At 37.2% G+C, this 12,181-nt stretch overlaps 1 long non-coding RNA gene across 1 annotated transcript in view; it reads right to left on the reverse strand.

Moving 5' to 3' along the window:
* Window positions 1-12,181, reverse strand: part of LOC140743988 (uncharacterized) — a 55,488-nt gene that overhangs the window by 29,561 nt on the left and 13,746 nt on the right. Inside the window, exon 2 of the long non-coding RNA XR_012102515.1 lies at window positions 7,966-8,024. This is a non-coding gene — a long non-coding RNA (uncharacterized LOC140743988). The remainder of the gene's footprint in view (window positions 1-7,965; window positions 8,025-12,181) is intronic.

Here is a 12,181-nt window from a genome sequence, read left to right on the forward strand (position 1 = left end):
CATGAGTATTTCATGTTATCCTTTGTACATTTTCAATGCAGAACTTTATTTGAAAACCGAAAATTTTCATCAAACAGAAATAACTTCAATATTGGTGTTGGTGCCGAAACTTATCTCATACATCTTCCAGTAATACAACTCGATGCATTCCATATGAACGAATGAATGATTCATATGTCACTGAAGTACCTTTGACCTGTCCGGATTGTATATTCACAGAGCTGTAGTTCACTGCCGATATTTAATATTGAGTTTGTATTAAAGGAAAATAATCACAATTCCCAAAGTAATTTATGTTAGGTAAGCCTAAATATTAAAATAAAAAAATCAAGTACTCGGACGACATAGAGTACACCGGCATAGAATAAAGTAACTAAAAACCTAAAGAAGTTATCTAAGACCAACATTAGATTACTATATCCAATCACCTAAAAAGAAGAATAGCTGATGTGTAACGGCACTCATTAAATTAATAGTAGAAGCTTAATCAATGAAGTAGTAGTTGTAATTAGTTGAATGATTTGACCCGTTATGCTAATAGGTATAGCAAGTTAATAAAACCCTTGTAAAATTACAACATATATTGATGTTGCAAGTTTCTAAATTTAAGTAAAATTAGTAAAAGTAACGAAACACTCTCTTCTAAAAAATGAATGGACAACGTACTACTTGTTAAACACAAGTGACTAACCGAACGTGATGAAGTAGCTCTGGCTCCACTACTGATCAAAAGGTTCTAACCGTAGAAACAACCTATAGTTTAGTAACCTAGTACCCATACACCCTGATTGATTTGTTGGCGTTTGCTGAGTCCGAACCTTTTCGCTGACACCTACTACCTAGATATGTTGCGTCACATTTATTTTGTCATCATATTGTATTCTCTTCTTACTCAGTTTCCTGATTATTTTTTGACTTCACGTATTAATTCAGTACTCAATTAGTAATAATTTCATTACTTACGACTAATAAATTGCAAATCTGACATGTTGTGACCATAGCTGAACAACTTTTCTTACTTTCCCTTCCAATAGGATTACAGCCGTCGACCCAGATTAAAAATATTCTGCTTGTCCTAAATACTGACTTCTGGGAGAAATAGCGACTTCTTGTCTTGAAAGCCTAGAACCACTTTTGGTCATTGAACCAAGAGGGTAAGTAACTAGTAAAAGCTCATTTTAAAGTAATAAAGGACTGATATAATCCACTATACAACATACTTTCCAATACATTTTGAAGGTGATGAAATATTTTGGAACCTGACAGCATCTAACTTCACAGCGACCTATGAGCCTCGGCGTTATCCCCTTAAGGCATCATCCACTTATGGCGATTTGAGGAGCCAATAATTTCAATTAACAAATACGACCAAACTGATCCTATTTCCTACAAATCTTCTATATGATATTCAAAGATAGCAAAAGCATGCTCATTTCAAAGGAATTTAGCTAAAAGCATTATCCGTAAAGTTAGTTTCGTTCCGTCGCAAAGTTTTCCACTTCCGCCGCGCCGAGAAGTTTCCATCCTTACAGTGAACGTCAGAATACGCTGCACCAAACTCAATTTCACGGATTGAACTATTAAATTTTATTTTCTTTATAAAATAGTTCATATTAGTTTCTGTTGCCAATTTTCAACAGTTGCAAGTTAAAAAGCGATGTTTACGCCTTGCTGCTTTCCTCTTTAGTAGCTTTCTACTATGAATGAAATGTTTTAGTTGAAGTAAATACCTATATATAAAATCCATCTACAACACATCATCAGCCTTTAAAACGGTCAAATTGGTCCACTTAGTTTGCTTAAACTTTCACGCGATATGATGGAATGACGGCAGCAGGAGTATTCTCAAAGTGAAGGTTTGATGAGTGAGGTCGATTTAAAATTAAATGCTATTTTCCAACATAGTCCTCATTGGTCATCATCTTTTCCGAGATGAGGCAGTACTTCAATTTGATTGGGTTCTAAGATTCTACTATCCAATTGAATAAATTTTAAACTTTAAAAATTTCAATGTTCTTTACTAACTAATCACTTTTCAATTCTTGGGTAAACGTTACTAATGTTACCATGTCACTGACGCTGAAGATAAAAGCAAACTTCTTAGAAGCATTCAATCATGCTTATTCTCAGTTCAAGAGGCCCCAACTTCCGCAATATTTGATGGAGGCCCATCATGATCAATAATGGCCCATAAGCTTCGCGGACGTGACGCGGTGTTAACGTGATTGATGGGATGCTGGGACAAGCTGTCACACTGTCGCTGATGGGAGAATTGAAACGTGGGACATTTTTTCAAGATATCTTTATACTCTTTTTTTATAAACGACAAAGCAGACGTGCTACCTGATGGAAAATAGTCAACGTCGCCTATCAAGATTTGCAACACCAGAGGAGTCGCCAATGCATCGCCTGCGTTGAAGGAGAGCTCTTTTTGCACCTTTTTTGAAGAGCCCCATGTCATAGCACTCCGGGAATACCTCAAGAGGAAGTTTATTCCACATCTTACACGTTCGTGGCAAGAACATCTGAGCAAACCGATCCGTGGAGGACCGCCACTCTTACATTCGCTATCAGTTTTAATTAGCTTTGTAAAAGATATACTTCAAATCTGACCTACTTGCAAACCTTATATGATTGCATACTGATCAACTAATCACATAAAAAGACAAAATCGAAAGCTATACTCGAATACCCAGTAATTATAACGATATTGTAATATGGATTTATCCATAAAATAAACCAGGGTGATAAAAGCTGCAACATATAACATTTGCGTGGTTTTGCGTAACCAAAATAGTAGTAGTATTATAATGCTATCAACATTAATTACAATAATATTGCATGGATCTCGCAACATTGAAAAAAATGGCTATTACAACCAGAATTTATAAATTAGTTATAATCGGATTTCACGTTTATTGCAAATTAATCATAGTAAGGTTATTGAAAAGTTTTTCTTTCATATCCTTGACGTACATTTCCTAAACAAGTCTAAATTACATTCAATGACTTGTAAAAGACCTGTTCCTAGAGACTAGGCAGAAACAAGTTTAATCACTCCAGCTCGATTTAAATCTCAGGCAGACTTGCAATAAACAAAACATTAGCTTGTCTTTGTATATTTTTTACCTGCGCATTATTAAGTAACCACTCATTATGTAATCTAAACGTATCTGAATTAGTGTATCATAAATGCGTCACTCCTCAGGACTGAGTTGAAAGGCATCCTAAGTATCTTTTACCATATTCTTAAGACCAAAGCATTGTAGAATGAACAGTGCTGACAACAGAAATATATGAGGAGGTTGTGCCTTTGCAATCAAACTGTAAAGAACTCTAGCCTTTTATGATATACGAGTACCACAGAGCAGGCAGTCACCTGATGGTAAGTGGCTATATCCGCCCATGGACATTTGCATCATGTACCAACCCCATATAAAATTAAAAATCTACCTGAGGTCGGTCAGACATGCGCCGCTACTCCTGAGGACTAAGGTGGAAAGCCTCGGAAACGTTTAACCTTGCCAAGCATACACAAAAGTCACGTAATGACAATTTATATGGAACAGTTGCTTAAATATTTGCCACATTCCACTCCCAATAGCTCGCATACAATTCAATATTCGGCGAGGTTCGTTTTATTATCGCGCATCAATCTAGTCCAATTTGCTCCTCCGTGAATAATGTCAATGCGCGCAATGTCATATACGAAGCTCTCGTGATTAGTACGAAATTCGATCTTTTGTTCCTCCAAACTCGAATGGCGGATCCGGCATTTTGGCCAATTGAAAACATTGTTTCGTTGTTGCTACGAAACAGCGTTCATTCAACAGTAATTTGGTCCAATTTTTGTAGCGATTCTCAATGTAAACATCAATATTTCAATTAGACGTTGCTCATACGTTCCCTTTGATTGTCTAATGAGTCCGTGACCTCTCGATCTCTTGTTAGGCGCTTGTTTTCTTCTAGAGCAGGTTAATAAGTTCAATCACCATCAGTATTTATTTCCGTCTGTATACGTTTCACGGACTTGTAAATAAATCTTTCTGATGAATTCAAGTGTCTGCACGTTATCTGAGATATATGTGCGGCAGCCAATAAATCCTTGGTCCTGATATCGGGCGGTGATTTTATTGCGAGCCTCCGGCGTGTCAATCTCTTCGCCTTTGTCGTAAAGTGAAAGTAACACTTAACTGACGTCCCTTTTGCTCGATGAGGTCGGAGGTATTGGTTCCATTAGTCTTAAGAGGTTACAGACGTTTTAAATGATACAATTTATAAGATTCGTTTTATATTAGGAAAAGTCAAATTAACCACAATGGCGAAATGATTTATATACAACGTCATATTTATATATTCACAATATAACAAATGAATTCATGCTAATTTACCCTAACAATGTCAGGATACATTGTTACATCGACCTGTTATAATATCAAGTACCATAATTTTCAAATTAACACCACCAACATAACAGCACTGCAACATAAAGCACGGCAAATGAATCACAAACGGCCCGAAGAAGACCCGAGTCAATTAGTTCAATTCATTCGATGGAGCAAATCCGTTGCGAGCCGCACCGGCCATTGTCGGCCGTTCAACGATGAAAGAGCAAAAAGGCTATTCAATAAGCTTTTGAGGCCGTTTATTGAGGAGCTGACTAAGCTACGTTCCCAGGCTTTTCAAGTTGACAAGACAGGAGTGGAACCGATTTCTTGAAGAGGTAATGTATACGTTTTGTGAACGAAACAACTATGGAATTGAAACTAATAAGACTAATGTAGAAGAAACAATTTTAGTACATTCCTGTGAGAAAATATATGATTGTCATTAGCTTTAATTATCTTCTCACAAATCGGCATATGTCGTCTAAAAATGAAAATGGACCACCACACTGACTAAATGAACCAAGCTGCCTGCTATATACCTCAATCGCTACCAAGTTATTAATAACTAGAACTTAAACCTATTATAAAAAAGAAACAGTTTTTCTTTTCTTATAAAACCGCCAGCATTGCCTCATTCTTAAAATCTAGGACGCAGCAAGAATGCACACTTCCTTTAGGCAAGCGTGTTACATTTCAGATCTCATTGTCGCTCCCCAGTTGCCATCCGGCAAAATTCCGGACAAACGTTGCCCTACTTCGGCTAAAAGGTATTAATACTGACTAGATTTCTTCTCGCAATTCATAAGCCATAGGAAATTTACTTGTGTTGCACGGAAAGCATTTCATTTAAGTGGATGGAGTTTTCAGCAACATTGGTGTACATTTTCTTGCATATTGGTTTTTGTTAAAAATAATGAATTTAGGGTTTGAGGCAAAATTTCCCTGATGATAAGTTATTCATAACTTATTTATAAATAAAAAATACAAAAAAATGTCTGTGCTTTTGTGCAACAAATTGTGTATCTACCACAGACCTGTACAGTTCTATGATATCTAGATATCTACTTAAAATACATAATAATATATATTACTAGCCCTATACTAATATGACCCGGCAAACGTTATGTTGCCATATAAATAAAAAAATGTTAAGAGTGAACTACCCTTATCACTTAGGGGTATGAAAAATAGATAGTAGCCGATTCTCAGACCTACTGAATATGCATATAAAATTTGGTGAAATCGGTAAAGCCGTTTCGGAGGAGTACAGTAACTAACATTGTGACACGAGAATTTTATATATAAGATGTAATCTTAACCTTTGAATTTTTCCACCCAATGTTATGTTATTTTAATTACTAATTACTTTAATTCCACTCGCTTACTACTTCGTTAGTTATACAAGACCATTTAAGTTGACAACTTTATTTAGAAATTTATTCACAATGTTGTTAGTCAAGTTATGTGGTAAATATTAATTACCAGCGAACTACGCACAAACATCCATAAGTTAATGGAATCACTCATGACATCAGGGCCGATGTTTTCATTAAATGACTTCATCGATCGGGTCTCGAAGGTCGGATGACCAATTACCCTAAGAGGTACTTATTATCAATTCTGATACGGTTCAAAGTTATTGTCGTGCATAAAGAGTGTGAAATTAATATTGGTTTTGTGATCATGATCAGTATATTTTTGGCGAATCTACAATGGAGTGTGGTGGAAAGGGCTCTATGGGTAAATTATATATATATATATATTTTTATAATATAAGAGTAGCAGACGAGCATGCAGTCCACCTGATGGTAAGTGACTACTGCCGCCCATGGACATCTGTAATCGGCCACAGTCTGAGGTCGGCCACAGATGCGCCGCTACCCCTGAAGACTAAGCTGGAACGCCTCGGAAAAGTCTGTCTCCCTTAACACACCCTTCAAACCGGAACACAGCAACGCCTAACACTGCTGTTATTAGGTAGAAATAGGTGTGGCGGTGGTGCCGCCGGAGTCGAACCACAAAAGGGTTCTACCACCTTCATTTTATTGATTCACGGTTTGCTAACAGCTGGTCAAGACGCAAGTGTATTTAAAAGTAAATACTAATGCCCCAATCAAATTTTCGTTACGCGAAACAACATGGTAATCCGACTAATCACGTGTCATCATTCTGTACTACTATTAGCCTATTTTTTTTTAAACCGACCATTACTAAGATATCTTCTGTAGTTGATGACACTGAGTTACATATTTGAGAGAAGGTACATATCTCAGCTTCAATTATAAAGACGTGAAACGATAGCACATACATTACATAGTATGAACCAGGGTTGTTGCTGATGCAGGTTTTTACTAGATCAGCTGATGCTGATGCTGATTTTTTCAGATTAATATCAGCTGATGCTGATGCTGATATTTAAAAATACTAAATATAAATATATTTTATACTGAGGTATTTGAGGCGGTTTCTCAATTCTACCGTATATATGTCTTTTTTATGTTTGTTCGCGGATAACTTCGTCCCTTATGAACCGAACTGGATGATTTTTATTTTGTTGGAAAAAAAGATCGACGGTCCCTACGTATAAAGCGACATGTCAAAAACGTAGGTTTACAGGAGAGCGTAATTCATGTTCAAACCACTCTAGAAATAATTCTCTATCAATCCAAAGCCGTATATGCAATAAAAAAAAATTGGAATTTTTGACATGTCGCTTTATACGTAGGGACCGTCGAGATATTTCCAAAGTAGTTCCATTAAAAGAAAATAAGGGTCTGATGATGGCAGACCAGAGAAATCGAGGGGAACTTTCAAAAATCGTAAGGGCGACTAGTGCATTTGTAAGATTTTTAGTATGTCATCACTAAAAAAGGTGAAAAAGAAAATTAATTAAAAAATACAATCGACTTCCATGTCACTACAAAGCAAAAATCAACTGAAACAAATTTTGGCTCAGCACATATCTCCGAAGCCGGCGCTCATATTGAACACGCTGTTTACGCCGTTATCCAACAAAATATATTTAGCACCGACTTCAGAACCAAACCAACATTCACTTCAGCTACCCTCCACTCTGCAGTGATACAGAAGGCATTATTAATTGAATACATAATTCTGTTATTGATTGATTGAACTATGATCGAAAGTTATTGATGTCTGACCAAATTACGTTGTCAATACAATCGAATGATTGTTTGATGACAACTTGTGTTTATAAACTTCTGTGATTGGCTAAAACTCCACGTGATTTAAGCTCGGTCCCGCCTTCAACGAACACGTTACAATTTCAATATCAGCATTAAATATCAGCATCTTTTGTTGCGGATGCGGATGCTGATGCTGATATTTAAAAGAAAGCTGATAATCAGCGGATGCTGATGCTGATACTGATATTCGCAACAACCCTAGTATGAACCTACTAACTACTGTATTCTTGTAATGTGAAAACAATACTGTAGTTGCTCTTAAAATTCTTTCATTTCATAATGATTTTATGGTTACAATAACAGTTATATACCTAACATTGGATACATGGTCATTAATCACATACAATTCTGGTAGCAATAAAATTCCATACCTCTTCGATGATTAGTAGTAGTGATGGCCGACACGACTTATTACGTAAGTATATGGTACCTGCAAATGAAAAGATATACATTTTCTTCACATATTATATGTTAGGATCTCACATTTTATAATTATAGGGTCACCTTTGACATTTTCTATTGTGATACCACTGACATTATTCATTTTTATCTTTGTGACATTTTATTGTTATTGACTTATTAACGTTTTAATAATATTGGAAATTAGTATCTACAATTTAATAATTTGAACTTATAAAATGCGACTTAAAATTATATTTGTAACACCAATGTATACACCTTATTCTACAAATAAAGACTTTTGTATTTGTATTTTGTACTTATTTTTTACCACGCTTTTATTATTAGCTTGACCTGTATGTATGTAACGGAATCTTTGAACTCGATTTTTACCTACTATGAACGGTCCGATTAATTTAAAATTTTGAACAATTATTGAGAACCGATGACAATACACGAGTTAAATAATTTTATCCTGTTGACTTCATCAGGATTAACGATTTTCCTTGTGCGATTTTAGTTTTTAAACTATAATTTTTATTTTGTTTTGTTTCGACATTGTTATTTTTTATTTTATAGGTGGTAGATTAGAATCCTTTGTACGTACACTAGAGAAGCACAACTGCCACACCTATTTCTGCCTAATCTATCTGATAAAACAACCATAAAACTCATTTTCAGGCGAGCTTTATACTTTACGGAACCTGTCCTGGAAATACTGAAGCCCGGCCGGTAGGAGATTCGTAAGAAGTAGGAAATTCTCAAAACAATAGATGTCTACAGAATAGGCCTTCAGTAAAAAATAAGTTTTAAAAGAAGTACTTTCATATAAGCAGTCACAAATATTGCTCTGTAGTGTAAATTAACTTAGATACATTTTGCCGTCATATTACGTCCTATCCAGAAATAGCAAATGACAACACAACTTAACGTTATGCGATATACTAAATATCTATCAATGTTCGTCGTTTCGCGACATGTGGTCATCATGAGACACATGTCGTGCTAACTTTGTAACATGTGCTGTGGCTTCTCTAGATATGAGCATACTATACAGCAGATTCAATTTACAATGAAGAATTAGCTCCCTTACACGATGTACCAATGTTATGGGATAAGAAGAAAGACCAATAATGTAATATGTAAATAATGGCTTACTGATAACATGTGGAACATAAAAAATGTTGATAAAACATAATTTTAAAACAGAAACTTCAGAACCATATGAGACGTCCACAAAAGCATTGTTACCCTCAAAGATTAATTAGAAGAATTCTATTAATTAGAAGAACTAAATATTTCCCACTTAACACCTTTTAATGCGGAATACGGCAGCGTTTAACACTGCTGTTATTAAACAAAACAAGGCGGGGCGTCCGTTGTCGAACCTCAAGAGTTGCCTCAAGAGAACCATTTTCGTTTTAATGGCATCATCATCATCATCAACCCATTACTGTCCCACTGCTGGTCATAGGTCTCTTCTCATAATGAGAAGTATTAGGCCATAGTCCACCGCGCTGTCAAGTGCGTATTGGTAGACTTCACATACCTTTGAGATATTTTTTTTATAAATCTCTCAGGTAGCATACATACATAAATACAATTCTAACGACAGTGACTGCACGCTCGTTACCCACTGCATTTAATACAAAAACAATGCCCCAACACCACAACACCATTAACAACTGCATATTTTAAGACAAAAGGAACGCCAACTAACTGTTACCGCAAACCGATCCTAGGCAAGCCGGCGTTGGTTCAATAAATTTAAATGCCATTAATTTAATTGCACAAAGTCCTCCGCCATTTCCCACGGGGCTAACGAAGTAGGCCATTCAACGGAGCACTTGTTCAATATGCGATATAACAACGGCAATATGCCCAATTTGCTCATTTTATAATTCTCATTTATTTTCAGAAGTCATATTGTGTTGTAGAAATTATATCGAGGGGTTGAAATCTTTGTCGTTAGGATGGGAGGTAACACTGCCACACCTATAGCTGCCATGTAGCAGCCGTGTGTTCTGGTTTGGAAATGTATTACGGAGTTTCATTCGTTTTTTTATCTGAAAGATTTCCGTAAATTGCCTAAGTACTTTGAAAATATTTTGGTTTTGATTGAAGGAATATTCACTTTTGTAGGGTCAAATCTTTGTCTTGTGCAGTAGATATGCATTTGTGATTAATTGTATTTCTGTAATATAGAAATCAAATAAAACTGTATTTTTTATGTTATTTCGAATATTTAAGCCCTACTTCATACATTAAAACAGAAAAGATACAGAAACCTAAAAATAACGATACCGACGAAGATTTCCGAATTTGTGTACATTAAATTCTATATTTCATAAATTGGGGCACGTCGAAAGATTTTGTTTGAATATTTTCGAGAATTCCGACACTATGTTTGGGCAGGTTTAATATTCAACTCTTTTTTCCTGTCAAGCGACGCAAAGCACGCTGATTATACAAAGACAATTTACGTTTTGAAAAGAGCCTTTTCATTGCCTCGGCATACCCTTTAAGACCTCCGCGCCTGATATTGCGCGATAGTCTAGACCAGAGATACGAGACCTTTTTTGCCTCGGGGATAATTCACAGCTGCTGCTTTTTAAGTAACCCTCGAATTTTAGTACCGCGATATAGCCTACTTGTCGGGTATCTGAGTTGACAGATATTCCTTATAGAAACAAACCGCTTTCCCACTTAAAAACCCACATACCGCATATGTGGTTAAGTGAAAACAAAATTTGACGCGAAACAGGAACTAAAATTCATGAGTTAAATGTCTGTTTGGCCGGTTATCGACGCGAAGGAAGACGCCGAGCGAGCAAGGGAGCACGCTGAACCCACTCGGAGGAGTCGCCGCAAGTGTCGGTAACGCCCACCGGCGCGATGTCCCTGTAGTTCTGGGACCAGAATAGGGCTACGGTATCCTATGCCTGTCGTAAGAGGCGACTAAAAGGGGGCTTCCGGGGTTGCGGACGGCAAGAGTGGGAGCTCGAACCGCCCGGCCAGCGACCCCGGGAAGGGCGGCGGTACGTATGGTCGCATACCATCGTGAACACCGGACGATGTGGCGAGCGTCAAGCTCACCTGGGCGGAGCCCGATGGAGCACCGCGCTAAGAGGACTCCGGTTGCGATGTGTCGCTCCCACGACACCGGGAACCTATTGAAGGTATCCTCCTCGTTAAAAAAAAATGGCCGGTTATAGTTTTCATATAACCACCAGTATAGCAGCCATTCTGCCACGCAATTCATAGTGTCTGTAAATTTAATTTCCACTTGCCAAAACATTAAGAATTAGTAGTCATCATTTCATGCATGCCTGACCGGGAATAAAACCCGAGACCCACATGCCACCGGAGTCGCCACACAAACAATTGGCGTCCCACCGGCCCAAGATCCCCAAAGGGAATTGACCACCATTTCTATTCAGAGTCCGTCTACCAATCAAAGCTTCCTCTGGCGGGGCAATCAACACGTGTCGACATATTTGGTGCGCTGTAGAGATGTGCCGAGTGAGGACTCGAGTCAGTACTCGAGTACTTACATAAACTCGCAAACTCGATCACTAATGCGTATTTGGTGTGCTGTACAGATGTGCCGAGTCAGGACTAGAGTCAGTACTCGAGTACTTACATAAACTCGCATAGGTACTCGATCACTAATACGTATTTGGTCTGCTGTAAAGATGTGCTGAGTCAGGACTCGAGTCAGTACGCGACTACATACATAAACTCACATACTCGATTACTAATAACTAATAAGTGATCACTCGAGTACCAGTGATACTCGAATATTGACGGTACTCGTACACTGACTCGGTTCGCAAGTACCTTATAAAGGCAACCGAGTGAATACAGCAGGAATTGTGCAAGTTATTTTTATTTAGTGACATTGTTTTATGATTGTGACGAATTATTTTGGACTTTGTACTATTTCGGACTGTGTGTTTTGGAATTTGTGTCAGAAATACTCGAGTACTTTCTGTTACTCCAGTTTACATTAAGTTTTCGAATAACAAAGTAATCAAATACTTCATGATAACTCGAGTACATTATGAATACTCTGGACTCGGGTCCTAACTCGATTACTTTTTAATATGAGTAATACTCGAATACCAAAAATGGCCGACTCGGTACATCATTAGTGCGCTGGTTACGGAAAGCGGCGATTCAATGCAC

Source organism: Epargyreus clarus, unplaced genomic scaffold, assembly GCF_041222505.1.
Source record: "Epargyreus clarus isolate Ecla_fem2 unplaced genomic scaffold, WU_Ecla_fem_2.2 ptg000008l, whole genome shotgun sequence".
Lineage (NCBI taxonomy): Eukaryota > Metazoa > Arthropoda > Insecta > Lepidoptera > Hesperiidae > Epargyreus > Epargyreus clarus.